Source organism: Cynoglossus semilaevis, chromosome 19 (genome assembly GCF_000523025.1).
Source record: "Cynoglossus semilaevis isolate Cse_v1.0 chromosome 19, Cse_v1.0, whole genome shotgun sequence".
NCBI lineage: Eukaryota > Metazoa > Chordata > Actinopteri > Pleuronectiformes > Cynoglossidae > Cynoglossus > Cynoglossus semilaevis.
The window spans coordinates 2,251,579-2,267,622 of record NC_024325.1 but is presented as its reverse complement, the minus strand read 5'-3'; the positions used below and the strand labels follow the sequence as shown (position 1 = coordinate 2,267,622).

The following is a 16,044-nucleotide window of genomic DNA, read 5'->3' as shown; positions in this document are numbered from 1 at the left end:
ATAATACTAGATACATCAAATTAGATATTCTCCCCGACAATAATTACACCACTTCAGAGATTTAAATAAGTAATGAGGATACACTGATGCAGAGTGTATAGAAGCAGCACTTCCAGGTGCAAATTTGTATTCCTTTATCTGCAGGACCTTTTCTAGCATTTTTATATCAGTGTATAGCCTTCTAATTTGGATGACGTTCATCAGAGAAAACCTCTCCAGTGAATGGAATCCACACAACCACACACCCCTTAATCAATAACACCATTTTCCTCAACGCTCTTCTAAAATGTGTAGAAAATTACTCCCCGGAGGCTGAAGATTTAAAATCACAAGGTCGACTAGTGATTGAAAGTTGTTTTCTTACAACCAACGGCATGCTTTTAACATAAAATTGATCACTTTTTAAAAAAAGTATTTTCCCACTTTATAAAAGCACACATTTGAAAAGGCATAAAAGAAATCACACATTGGAAGAAAAAAAGAGAAGTATGGCTTAGCTTAAGAAATGGTGACAACCTGTCAGTAACCTGCAACAGATTCTTGAACATAAATTCTAAGAACAAATACATAATTTCATGGTGACATCTACTGGCTTAAGATTCTCTACTCAATAAGAGATTTAAGCTGTGGCAGGAAACAGTCCGTAGAGAATGGAGCTGTCATATGCAGCATAGATATATTAAAACCCTTTCAAAAGCCTGCCACCTTCAAGTCAATGGGGGAGGCAGAGTGTTTAGACAGGAAAAGAACCACACAGAGTTGCTGCTAAGAGATGCAACGTCTTTCACGATGAATTACAACTGTTTATCATCGCATGCATGCATCGCCGTATAGAAAATACATGCATTTAAATCATAAAGACAAAGCTTTATGATTTCTTAAAAAAAAACAAAAAAAAAACAATGATTTTCACCTATTAATATCTGGATCACTATACACCCTGGTAACCAAGGCTGTCTTTGGTTGATTACAGCCCTCCTTTCAGTCAAGCATACTGTTGTTGAAGCTTAAAAACTGCAGGCACTTATGGGCGCAAAAGGTTTTATACTCTGGGCACCGTAGTTGTTTCGACCCAAGGATTATGACAGATGCCCTTCGTGGGAGCCAACCATTGCCTTCAGCAGAAAGAAGAAATATGGGGTGTAATATAGGAAAAACAGAGACATGTCTATCACTGTCAAGACTGATACAGAGCTTGGCATATGCATGATAAAAGCTGTGTCGAGTCATTGAGCACCCAAAAAGCTGGGGTATTTTTCAAGTTGCTTCAAAAGAGGCAGAAAATTACATTCTGGGAAAAATATATTTGAACCAACAGTTTGTCAGAGGGACTGTTTTTCTTGACAGGCAATAAAGGAACACTGTCTGATGTATCTCTTCAATCAATGACAGACTTATCAGACCCGGGGCAGGGTTTTTGTGTAGTTCAGCCCAAAGCCTCATCCACCAAGTACAACATATTAATGCAAAAACATGGCCTTTCAAACATCATTAAACATCAGCAAATAGCAGGTTAAAACATAATAAAAAAATTTAGATACAGTACAGTTCAGTGTCAAACAAAACAACAAATAAATAGTTGTGATGTATTTCAGACTGTGGCAGTCAGTGTCAATCTAATCTGCAAGGCAGTTGACATTGTATGGCCCCCTACTTTCTGATTATTATTATTATTATTATTATTATTATTATTATTATCTGGCACTATTCTTTATAACACTGTAAAATGATCCAAATGTAATCTGTATGCATTTTTGGCCAATCAATGCAAAACATTTTATTGGACGAAATATTTGATTCTGTTAAACATTTTATAGGTTTTTTATATCTATAATCTGCTTGATGTCACATTTCCTTTACTGCTATACAGTAGATATTATGCAATAATGATAGTATTTTATTCCATCCTATTTAGTAAATACCACCAAATTTAATTCCAAATGTAACTGTAACTACATAGTAACTATTAAGTATGCAATCCTATTCCAAGTCATTAATATTTCATAATTAAAAAATATTTACAGAGGTTTTAAAAGTCAAATAAACTACATATCATTTCACTAATAAGATACATGACATGGCACCTATCATTTCTGGCTATAAAGGAATTTTGTCACATTTATGCATCACGTACAAGCACCCAGATGGCCGGTCTGTCAGTGAAATGCAAATCACTAAGATGGAGTTCTGTAAAAAAAAAAAAAACCTTAATCATTTCAACAGAAAGGCAAAGAGAAGAAGAGCCAGTGGCAAGTGCACTATGTAAATAAAGTGAGGCTTCAAAGATTACTCACTCAACCACCAGATGATGACATGGACAGACACAAATACAAATGAAACAGTTAGAGAGAATTGGGTGTTTCACATTTGTGGGTATGAATATGCTTTACCAAAAAACTGGTAACTAAGTCGTAAGTTCTCATTACAAAAGATGATTTGCAAAATTGGGCCCGCAAAGTCATATTTAAAAAGAAAATAAATGTGACTACCCGTGCTCATTCAGGAGGCACAGAACTAAAAAAAAGACAACATTGGTCAATTATGAAATAAAACGATTCCAGTGTCACTGACCACCAATGATTGCTGGATGACCACTGGAATGTGTGAGCTATGTAGCATGTGACATTAAGTATAAATGATTTTACTTGGCTACACTGACATGGAACTCTAATCAAACACTGGCTTATACTGGGAAAGCTTCAGTCTATGGGTAAAATGATGACTGAAGCGGGGCTGGAGATAAGTGTCTTATTTTATAACGTAATACAATTGTAAGATAATGGAGGCGAACATTGTATTACTCAGAAAACCATACATAATAACGTGCAATTTGCACCAGTGTGTGAGGCATTTGTCTGTTGATGTAGGAGCTACACATAGATGCACACCTACGAAGTGGGGGAGGATGTTCCAGTTAATTAAAAATTTGGTCTTAAGAAGTACTCCTGGCTGCCTGTGTCTCCCACTGTTTCTCCACCTAACTGTCTGACACAGTGGCTCGCTGTGGGTAAATGGAGGTCAATAAACAAAAGAAATGTAGGGTATCAGACCTCCACTCTATACTCCTAAAACCATTCAGTCCTCTGCCCCCCTGCCCCAGTGCCTCTTCTCTAACACAACAGTAATTGTAAAGTGGCAGTCCCCTGGGCCTGCGATTCTCTCCAGCCTTACTGATTGTAACCCCACCACCCATTCCCTCCACCTTTGTTGGCGTACAATGGGGAGCGAATCCTGTCTCCTGGCAACCAATCCCATCGGAGGTTGCCGTGGTGCTTAAGAGGATGGCATGGGTAAGAAGCAGGATTTGTGAAAGAAACGGCAACTAAAAGTCAAGCTAGAATCATAAAGAGTCTCATACATTTACGTACATAAAATCTGGATTAAAATATAGGGCAAATATTTTATACAATCTGTTGACTTAACAGTTCTCTGGGAAAGAATGTCTTTGTGTATGAAACTTTTCTGTCAATGAGAAATTGTCTTCTTCACACCAACTATCAGTTGTGCTCCTGTCACTGTCAAGATAAATGGGTTTCTGTCATCTCCATATGTTTGCTTTTTTTTTTTTTTTTCATGAAAACAACAGGGAGTAGGGATATAATTATTTTTGGGTTAATAATCTTTGAAATTGATGCACATCAAATCAGAAAGTAACAATGCAAGAAGGAAAACAAAATAGACAGAGCTATTGCTTTTGAAGACTATGGCACAATTTTCTGGATAGGCACTGATGTTGAAAAGAAAGGTTACTGATTCATTATACTACAAGTGCAAATGAAAAAGCATAGACATTCTCCCCTTCATAAACAAGCGTGCAGTACCCCCGAGACTGTGGTGAAGAACATCAGTTATTTCAAGTACAGCACAGGATTACTTCATAACTTGTTTGCTGCTAAAAAAGGAGGCTCTGAACGTTTGCCTCTGTGCTCTTGCAGGAACTATCCAATTTTGAAGCGATGTGGCTGCTCTGAGAGCAGGGCTGGGCTATACTGATTGTACTGTAACACAGCATGAAAGCTCTACTTGCCACACATAGCTGCTATCAATTACCACAGTGAATGACCTAAAGGCTGTTTTGACACAATTGAACATTTAATAATGGAGGGGTGACAAATGACAGGCATTTTACTCAGACGTCTGAGCATTTGAAAAGCTACACAAGCCTATTGGGCATGTAGTTAATGCCACAGCAGTGAATGTCGACAAACTAATTTGCTCCACATACATAAAGATCAACTGTAAGTGACAAAAACTGCGGTGTTAACGTAATTCCCATGTTTTTCTGCAGAAGACAATTATTACTTTCTTCCGGCAACAATAATAATGATAAAGCAGCTGTTTAATTACAACCACGGGCAACATTTTTTTCCTATCAATCAGATACCCATAAATCAAAGAATCATCTAAAACTTAATTACTGTTTGATGTCAATAGAAAAAAAATAATACTACACAATACTTAATACTACTATACATAAAAAACATTCTGCATAAAAACAAAACAATTTTGTCATTTTAATTAATCATTTAAAAAAGCTGCAGATTTTATTGAGCCGCTTTTATTCAGCCATCACTTTCAACATCTTTAACGTTTTTAAAAGAGTTTTAATTAGGCCATACATTTTACGTCACTTCAGCAGTCATAAAAACTGATATTGAACATGTGATGAAATAAAAGTGCAAAAAGGACAAAAAGAAGACTAGACCATAGAAAGGACAAATTCACACTGTCTGGATCCTTGTTGGTCGGATAATCAGAGAGGCTCATCAGAAAGACTCAGATCACAGCCCCGGGATTTTAGTGCATCTTATTTGCATTACACATTAACATTTTATTATATAGTGATGCAGATTTAACCAGCAGTCCATCTTAACCTCTGTGCAATCACGAACTATTCTATAGCTGGATACAAAGTACTAAAAATAACCCTGGCCGACTCAACTCTATCCCTTCCTCTCTCGGTTTCCCATCCCTGCAAGAGGAGGCTCACTTATCTACAACATACTGAGGAGTCAGATAAGAATGCCCAGTGTCTCTGTGACCTGTGGACACAGACAAACACACAGCACTGACACAGCACTCGTGCCCTTGAAAATTCATTGAAGCCCAGGGACATTGGGGACTGTAGACAAAGATATGAAGTGCGGTAGTCCCATAAAGCTGATAGGCAGTATGCCAGACCTCAGAGCAGCAAACAGATAGCAAGCTGATAAAAACCCCTTGTGAGAAACAAAATGAAATGTGCCAATATTGTCATGTAAAACGGAAATGAATTCAGACACCCCCTGGGAGAGCACCAGGGTACTGAAATTGAGATGTTTCATAGATTCGCTAACCTGTCTTGAATATTAATTGCTGTTGTATAGCTGTAGGAGAGATAAAGAAATTCCAATTCATGAATCATAGGGGTTGTTCCAGTTTGCCTGAATTCTGAACCTGGTCAAAAATGTGCACCACGTATTTTCTCTCAAAGTAGACAATTTGTGAACAAAAAATGTCTGACAGAATGAAAATGTATATTTAGGTATACGTCAGGACTGTCCTGCCTAAGAAAAGGAGAAAAGAAAGAAGAGAGCTGTTGCTGATACAGGATGATAAAGAGAGAAATAAATTTAAAGAACTGTTAGACTAATAAGAACTAACAGTGTGTTTGTTTCAATCCAGATTCATCTCATTGCTAACACCTGGGGTGCAGGTCTGCACAGCTTGGGTTCTTGCTTTCCTGTCAAAAATCTACATTTCCCACCTTTACTGGCAGAGCAGAAAATTGATCTGCAGATTTGTTTCTACTTTTATATAAATGCCACATTTATATACTGATTTGAGGAAATACATATTTCACAAATAATTTGTTTTTATAAACTCCTAAACTCCTAAACGGAGTTTGCAATGGAATTTTTTTATTTGGAAATGTCATAAAAAACTAAATAAGGGTGGGCATGCCAGAAACAATATTGTTCAATAAACCCTGGTATTTTTGCTGGAAGCCCTATGCAGGTTGCTATGAACCGAACAAACAAAAGCCAGATGTCTCTGTGGGGTTTAGTCATGGGACGTCTTTCTCCTGACATAGGAGTTTTATGCACTGAGGGGGAGGCACCAGTGCTGCAGCCTATTCTTCCCTCCATCCCCCAAAACAAATAAAATGTCTAATACAGACCAGGCCCCTGCCAGCACCTCAGCCCGGCTTTTGTCCGGGCCCCAGGGCAAAATGCCAACTGTGATCAGGAGGAAGCATCAGTGATCAAACACCAGACACAGAGGCAGCTACTTTATTCAGAGTGATAAAGAGGCTCCAACAGACTACTTAGGTCTGAGGAAACATATTTGAATAATCTGAAAGTCACAAACTAATAATGGCAACAATAAAGAAGTCAGTTAAAGCCATTGAAACACACATTAATAGAGAAGACCAATTCCTTCTGAAGCAGTATAGAAACCTGAAGAATGCATGTTAGTGGTTAACACTTCCAAGCTAAGAAAGTCTGCTTTAAGACAGACTAAAGGTTTTCACAGTTTTAGTTTTAATAGGTGAAAATAATAAGAAACAAATGAGCTCAGTCAAATTTGTAAATTAATTTTTCGTACCATCTGGAACACATTATGACAGAGTGCTCCCCCGAGGATGTGTTTTTAAATAACTACAAAAGGTGGCTAGATTAAATTTTATAACATGCATACCAAATTTTATTTACACCTATGTATGGGTGAGATATAAGGCTCTACCTCAGAAAGCTTAAAGTGTGAGCTGGAATAGTTCACAGGCATCTGTCTAACATTTTAGGAATTCAAACACATATGCCTCCCAATGAATTCCTGGATTCCTCCCTTTTTCCTTCAGATGGCCTACTTTCAAATCTAACGCCTGAGTACTTTTGAAAAGTTGGAATGATGGGAAGCGGTTTAAACAAAATGGAGAAAAGTGTGAAAACATTTTTTTTCGTAAATGTCCTGGATCAGTGGCTGGAGGTGGCCCATACATCTTAAGATATTACCTTGGTCTAGGTCAGATTTATGCTTCAGCCTATTTACAATGCAGTGCAGAGGCATAAAGTGCTGTCTGCTGGACAAGTTGCAAGTTTGTCAGATAACATATATTTCTCATGATTAATTAAATTAATGTTTTTTTGTTTTTGAGTAATCCATTAGATGTGAAATCAATGGAATGCAGTTGAAAATGTTGGTTTATATAATTTAAACAAAAAGCAAAGTGCTCTTACAAGTGCGTATAAAAAGCCAATCTAGCTAATTATTTTAAAGGAGCAAAGAAAGTAAAGCATTTGAGAAACTGCAGTCAAATCTATGTTTTACAAACATTTAATCAAATACTTTATCAAAATGTCCATGAATAAATGTAGTTACTAATAAATATTTTATTAATCAAGTATTTATTGCATCTCAGACATTGCCCACGGTGGTCAAAACACATATTACTTAGATGCACACAGTACTGTGAAATACATCAACATCATTGAAAACATGGCAGACGATAGCAGCCTGAGGCAGGTACAGTGTATTGACAAGTATTTGTAATAACTGTTTGTACATCAATTCTGTTTAACAATGTATTCGTAACACCCCATGCCTCCAGACTGCAGACTGTTTGTGTGTGACAAACCAGTCAGTCTTTTCCTGTCGTCTGTGTGAGGGAGTCTCCACAGCAGGACATCAAGATAAGGCTGCTGTTAAAAGATAACAAGATGGATAATCCTGTTTCTCTTTTTTCTCCATTTTTTCCCCCAGTACAGGCGGTGAAACTGGTCTTATGTGGAAAAGCTGGAGTCTGGTTTTGATGTGACGTTCTTTGAGGTAGGTGTAGTAAAAGCACCTGAGTGCTGAGCCCAGCAGAAGGCTGCAGGCAAGGAGACTGTCAGTTGTTGTTACAGCTTAACTGAGACTGCTAGAATTATTCATGCCTCCAGCTCACACTCACAGCCCAGACATAAGGGAAGAGCTTAAAAAAAAAACTATAATCTACATACACCACGAAGAGTCTGGAAATTCTCAGGAATGGTAAAAAAAAAAAAAAAACAATCAAAAAGTCACACCATTACCATAGCTTTCCCACACTAGAGGTAGCCTTAGAATTTGGTCATGACCTCATCTCGATTTTTTTACTGTTTTTTTTTTTACTGTGCTTCACATCATACTGACAAAGAGGAGTGGAAGGTCTGGACAGTTAAGATAAATGTACTTTTTAAGAGACAGGGCTTTGATTCAAGAGGATTCAGGATTCCTAAGTTGTGCAGGCCACACTTTAAACCCCTGCAGTCTCTGCAGGCTAATTAAATCCATCTCCACCGCCCAAGTACAAAGAACCTTAAGAGACCTGATTACTGCAAACATCTTAAGAAAACATTAAACCCAGTCCACATCGACGTATAGGTTATCCCCACATTAAATGGGACTCCAAGGCGTGAAATTGCATTTGAATCAAAGAGCCGTGGTTGGACTACTTGGTAACAGAGTTGAGCTGGTACTAGGGATTAGCACAAACATCTTCTGTTAAAAGCATTTGCACACGGGGCATCTTTCATAAGCAATTTCAGTTTCTAAAAACTGGCTAGATAAGAAAATAAAACCGTTTCCGTTTTCACATCAGAGTCAATATGTAAAAAAAACTCCACAAAATTACCAAGAGTACAACATCACAATCTTAACATTATTGACAGGAACAATCAGGTTAACACATGCATTGCATTTAAGTGATACTTTAGACCATGGGTCTGTTTCCAAACCAATTTATCAAATATATGAACCAACAAATATCAAGCAATCAAACAGACTGCTTGGTATTTTAATCAACATACTGCCAAAACAATCTAAGCTAATCTAATTCACCAATGACAAAAACAGATGCAAACCTGAAAAGACATCATATGATTTGCTTAAAGGTGCAGGGATGACGTACACAAACTTAAAAAAAGGAGAGGAGCATAATTGTATCCCAACAAATTTTGCTTTTTGTCCTTTTCTCCTTGTCTGTGGTGTGCTTAAGCACCAGGCTACAACAATGGGTAGCCTTTCTACAGTCTCGCAAAGATGATCAAAATATTTCTCTCAAAATAAGTGTCACAGATGTTTCAAATTATCTTGATTTGGTTCTGTGACTCAAAAAGTGCAACCAACTGTGTCAGCACTCAGAGGCTTTTCCTGCCTTCCAATCAATGTTTTAGCCTAGGAGCAGAAAAAACAGAAGACAGCTGCAGCTGATGATGACAGGCCTCTTGGAGGGAAGGACAGAAAATACGACAGTATTTTTGCTCAATCTTGAAATGTTGCATTCTTACCACTTGCTACAAAAAAAATGTGTATGTCACAGTTGAAGGGATTTTCGAGTGGAAATTTGCAGATTTCATTCACAGTTTGTGTCTTTGAACATTTGCTAGCTGTCACTACACTGTAAAAATTTTAAAACACGGTAAGCTCATTTTTGACCCCTTAGGATCAAAACAGTTGGCTGTTTGGGGCATTTGTATTTCTAACTAGTGAACTGCTAGTGAAGTAGAAAATTTCAAAACCTGATGTACCACATGTATCAATGCTTAGGACATTAGAAGTGGAAGCTGACAACAAAGATGATACCTCACTAAATCAAAAGCTACTGTGAACAAAGCATTAGTGATGAGCTATTTAGAAAAATATACTACAGGAGACTAGCAACTGTTTTTCTCCAAGGCAATCCTGAGTTTATTAAACCGAGATATCAATATGCCCTCATTAAATGCAACAGAGAGCAGAAATAAAACATGGTTGTCGTGGAAATAAGGTGCAGTTGTGCAGCTTGTAATATGCATCTCTTCATCCAACAGCTCACTGCGACTGCTCTGCCTCCATGATTTATCCAGCACTAATAAAACATACGTGATAAACAATCACTTTATGTGCTGTGTTTTCTGTGACATTTTAACAAGAAACAAATGTAAAATTTCGCTGGTTGTTCAGACTCAAATTTGACCATTTTTAAAAGTTCTGTATATGTTGCCAATAAAATACATAATTTGCTATTCATAATTGCATATGCGCTTAACTGTAAAGTCACAAAACACAACAAACTGCATCTATTTTAAAATTATAATGGCTTGAAGCAATTCCTGTTGGAACTGAAATACTCGTTTTTTAGGACAAGAAAAACAGGAAGTTGCTAACTATGCCAATACTAAAAAGACATTATCCAGTATAAGACTTTAAAAAAAATCCCTAACCAAAAATTAAGGAACAAAGAATGGAGCAAAGAGCTTGTGCTTCAGACCTAGTTATTTATGGTTTGTCTAAATGTTTTGAAGACTACATCTTCAGTGGATCAGAGCACAGGGTTCACTTTAGGGCAAAGCAAGCGTGTACAGCAAATTGTTCCCACAAATCCTGGAATAATAACTGATGGTCAACAGCCATACAAACGCCACATCTCTTTTGGGGTCTAAAGTCCTTGGGGTGTTACCCCTCTACCCAGGAAATGTCTGTGGCCAATTAATACAAGTCGGAAGTAAGAGACTTTTCAGCTGATAAAATACCAGGTGACATTGCAGGCAGACTCAGGATCCTTTTTTTATGTGTTCAGGGGTCATTAATCTACAACACGAACTACTCAGTTGTGTTACAGCAATAACTGTCACTAATAAATCATATCCTTACTCACATTAGATACATATCCTGTTCCAGAGGGATTAATTGAAGGGCTGATGTTCCTCCTCCTCTTTGTGAGTGGTGCTGTGTGCTCAGAGTGCTGGTTTGATTGTAATGGCCTTGAGGAGGAGTTTGTCCCAGTGTCAATTATCAGCCGCTCACAGAAAGCCAGCTAGCCACACGGCTGGGCTCGTGCCCATGATTCATACATGTACTCCATGAGGACACTTAACAGCTGTTTTTTGGAACTTATCAGCAATAACTGCAGCTTGGTGGTCCCTCTGTGCTGCTTGTTAAAAACAGGGACATGAGTGATTAGGCTGTAAAGTAATATGCACTCTCACCACCATATACCCAGACAGTCTCAGAGCCATTTTCACTTCAATCCCATTTCTCTGGAGGACGCCTGGGCCTCACATGGTGCTTAGATGCACTACAGTAATTAAATGTATGTTGTGGCTCGCTGCTGACCTTGGTGTGTTTTAAACAATGAGTGTTTTTTATGACCAGCTGTAGCAGTAGATTACATGTTGACACAAATCTAGATCTAAATCTAGTGCCAAACATGCATTGTTTTTCCAGCATGAGTGATTGGATGTTTAACCTGTGTCTGGACATAACATTTTTTCTGGATTAGTGGCACAAATAGCTGTAACATTCTCTGTCACTGCTTGGGGACAAAGTATCTTTTTCCCACAACCCGGCCTTATTGGGACAATAGAGTGACATAAGCCGATAATAATGACATGCACAATTCAATATACAGTGGCTGTCAAATTGTCTCATTGTTTGACACTGCAGTGGCCGAGGCTCGTGTAAATCTGCGCTGACAATGAGCTAGCAGGTGAACAACCACATACTATTCACAAGCACAATCAGGTGAAGCCCCCCTGGAGACCTGCCACATTGTGTCTCATCACAGGCAAGCTCATATGTGGGAATATTATGCAAAAATACAAAATACAGTAGTGTAGAAAAAATCCAAACTTTAAGCAGGTGGATTCATTATGTGAATCACTTTTGCCTATAGAAACAATTGCGATTGTGGACATTTTGAATGAGGATGTGTTGAATGTCTTATCTCCAACATTATAGCAGTAAGAGGATCATAGACACCATAACTTCTCATTAGGAGCAGAGTCCTGCAGAGCTGGGCATCAAGTCGCTAAATGATAAATGTGCTTTGGAGGTGTTTATCGCAGTAGCCGTGTGACAGATGATGATGACCGATTGGGCTCACGAGAGTGGGGAGGATCATTACTGCAGTGACCTTGTTTGAAAAGATAGGTTACGGAGGCAGCAGGAAGGCAGTGTCTCCAGCAATGTTAATTCAACTTTTCTGTGCTAAATTTTAGCATTCAGTGTAAAGATATCAGTGATAAGCTGTGTTGTGTTAATCATTTGAAAATGGTACATTTATCTACAATTTCACATTCCCGTCAAATAAAGCGCAAGCTCAAATCGCTACAGTGGATTACACAGCAGAAACTGACAGACATGTCGTGTTACAGGTATGTAGCCATTTTAAAAAAATCATGCAATACATTTACTGTGATTATATTATAATTTATATAATTTTTTGGACTGTCCCTTTTATTAATACAATTATTAGTCCTCTGCAGATTGGGTTTTTCTACTTGGATTTAAATTAATTTAATTTACTTCAACATTAAGACACGGTGAAAGTTTCACAGTGAAGTTCAACTTTTTAATTCATAAAGTAGGATATATCAGTATTCACATGAGACAAAGCTTTTACAGTGGGAATTCATTGGCTATACCATGACATTCTCAGTTGTCTGCACTCTTCCTTCACTTTACTAACTGGAAGTTAAACTGCTGGCAATAATGTTTCCTAAAAAAAGCTGGCTAGCTCAATGGCCAATGTCTGCTCTAAAAATAGAGAATATTGTAAAAAGGATTTAATTACACAATTATATTGTCCTAAAGTACATTCTGACCCAGCTTTCTATCCATTGGTTGTTACTTTCTTTCCAAACCCTATTTTAGCCACGGTACATACATTTCTTAGTTTTAATCTCATATCTACAATTAACTTACTCAGTGTGAAACCTCAGCCTATTTAGATGAACACAAGACTGATATAATCACAGGACTTGAAGAAAAACACAAAGAAATCTTCAACAGCTGAGTGTCTCTTCTTTTTAGTTTCTTAGAGCAGAAGAGACTTAACGTGTTGTGCCTGTTATTGTTGCATAGACAAACAGGATAAATTATTTGCAGTAACCTCTCACGACACACTAATGTGCTACAGTATAGTGGTTGGGAATCACTATATTAATTAAAGTCCTGGAAACCAGTGTGTCTTCATTGTCTTTTCTAACTACAACATGTACTTTTGGTACTTTGATCAAAACACTGGTCAAAATACTGGCTTGAGCTAATTCATTAATCATCCAGAAATGCTCTTTTCTCAATGGCTTGAAAAACTACTTTGCCTGACCAGAAATCATGTGCCCCTTGGTACGAAATAGACTCCAACTGCTTTTTAAAGGACTTATCAGTCATTGCGTCACTTGGGCAAAACTCTGCTGCAGCTACATTTATTTGGTCATTTGAAGAGTGTAGAGGTCAGTGCTGTAGCTAAAGTAATTTACAAGTTAGCAGCTATAAAAAGTTGAGATTTACAGAATGTCAATATGATATTGACTTTGTGACAAATGGGTTCAGGCAGATCCTCTCACACAGAACCTGGCAGTGAACCGGGAGGCAGTTTTACTCCACACCTGTGAGAAAAGGACCGAGCTCTGAATACAGAGAAGCTGTGCAGCCATTATGGGCACTTAAAAACAAGCACCTCTATTATTCATTCCCACAGATTCTGGCAGGCATCATTCTGTTCATCAGTATTCAACACAATTACAGACAAGACATTGACAAGGCAGTGATGGGAGAACAACGTAAAGGTAGGATCAGCCTTTCACACAGGCGTTGGCACTGGACTGGAACAGAGCTGGCATGTTAAAATATTAACATGCAGGGCGGTGAATATTCATGGGCAGTTGTCCTCACCGTCAGATTGTAGAGGACAATGTACTGACCCAGGAGTGTAATCTGATTCCACATGTTCATGCCTCATTCCAAGGACAGGGGACTGTTCTTCTAAGAGTCTCCTTAGAAGAAGGTATTGGTGCAACATGTTGCAGACATCAGGAGACGAGTGTTAGTTATTATAAATATTTAAATAAAAAGTTCTATCTAGATAGTTTCTATCTAAAGTAGTTAAGAGTGCAGATCTTGACTAAACAATGCGACTGCAGGACCAACTAAGGCAAATGTTTTATACCATAATTTATTGATATGTACATTGATATATAATTTAAGCATAGTGGCCTATAATCGCATAATGGGGGTAAATATCCCCCGTAACATTTCCTCAAATGCTAACCTGGACCATAAAAACAAAGCATGACAGATACATTATCTTATTTGATTGGCTCTATATGACTACGGGTTGCATTTCTTTTATACTTCAGATTCCTGTTGTTGGCCAGGAAATGGTTTCTTTATATCCTGGATAATAGTGATTTTTGTACGCAGTTTCTTAAAATACTAAAAACCTTGCAATGACTTTGGACCAGATCAGTAATTCTCATCTGACGAATTTAATGGGCTAGGTTTTGGGCTTTTCCAAAAATCTTATGCTCACTTTAAAATTTATCTTTTTAAGAGCCTTCTCTAGACCCCATAAAACACAGTTTTTGAAATGTGTCCATCTAAAATGAAAAATGTCCCAGTACTAAAGTACCCCGTCTCTTCTTGTGGTGCTTGGTTCAAAAATGTGTTGACAATGTATATTTATGCAATGCATTAGGTTGCTGCCATGTGATTGGCTGCTTTGACAAACAGTTTGAATTTAAACCGTTTATTTAATTATGTGATAGGTTGCTTTTGGAGACCAATTTGGGTCATAAACTTTACTACCTCTGTTGATCCATTGACAAAGGCTTGGATTTCTCTAGTCATCAATGTAACCATTTTTGTGGCCATTTCTCTAAGGTGGCCAATCACTTCACAATAAACATACAGTTGTAAAAGTGGGAACTGTAGTGTCTGCTGTAACATTTACTCATAAAACCTGTGTTCAAGATATTCAATACATCTACAACAGCCATTGTGCAGTAAAATGGCACACAATACATACTTTGAAAGTAAGGGGGAGGGTTGCTTTGTGAAGCAACAGACAGACATGCACAAAGAGAGAGAGAGACGGTGAGAGAGTACACTCCCTCCTCTGTTTTCAAAAGGTAACCAAGCAACCAGTTCCTATCCAGGACCTTTGGTTGCTGGCTTATCAGGTGACTGAGCTCGGCTCCTGCTCACAGTTTCACTTAAGGTTTTTGTTTATTCTACAATGGTGGATTCACTTTTGACCTAAAATGTCAGGTGTGTAGGGGGAGAGAGCGGCACCACACTGAAAATGTAAACAAAACCAGTTTCATCCCACAAGGATTCAAACTTGCACCTACAACTGAATGGAAATAAGACAAAAAAGCAAAGCAGTGGCAAGACGTGGTGGACAGTTCAGACCACTGCATTTGACGACAAACATTATGATAGATAATACCACTACAATCTGCACTCACTACACTCCCCCGTCAACATATAGCCATTAGGAGCAAAGCCATCTATTCTATCTTAATATTTAATTATCAACTGTTGACATTTCAAGAAATGACACAACCACCTGAAAACCAAAACACATTTATCTGCTGATTACATATCTACTAATTATTTCATAATAGTCCTACAGAGATGCAGCATCACAAAAGAAGAAAAACAGTAACTCACAATCTGTACCATCAATGTAATAGGCACACAAGTAAGAGGCATGTTTGAAAAGAAAAAAACTAATGGTAGATGCAATCATGATCAGTATCATTTATGAATACATGGTAATATAGCATTTGTTTGACTGATAAAAAGACACTAAATAATAAGCATATATATTTAAAAGAAAGAGCAAAAATACATGGCCTTTTACGAAATACGTAATGTACCTAAAAAGACTTATTATCCGTGCTAGATGGCATACCTTGTTCATAGATCATTTAAAGTCCTAAAAAGAAATCAAACAAAAAATATAAAACAGAAAGACACAGATACTGGTTTTTCAATTTAAAATGGTTAAGCCATGTTAAGAGAATGTTAAGAGTCTGGCAGACATTGTTATTGTCTGCTGAAGTGGAACGGAGTCCAAATGATGAGTCTGCGCTGCCATTAGAATGGTAATGAGCATCAACTAGCTACCAAACAATGTAAGTTGTCAGACAAAAGAAGTCCAACAATCCCCAATAAAATGCTCATAAGAAATGATGTTGCCCTGGCCTCAACATGAAGCGATAAGGACTTTGAACAATGCACTTCTTCATTAAAAAAAAAATCATCAGACTGGTA

The 16,044-nt window shown here is 37.7% G+C and overlaps 1 protein-coding gene across 1 annotated transcript in view; it reads right to left on the bottom strand.

Moving 5' to 3' along the window:
* cxadr (CXADR Ig-like cell adhesion molecule) overlaps window positions 1–16,044 on the bottom strand; it is a 30,408-nt gene that overhangs the window by 12,126 nt on the left and 2,238 nt on the right. The window lies entirely within an intron of this gene.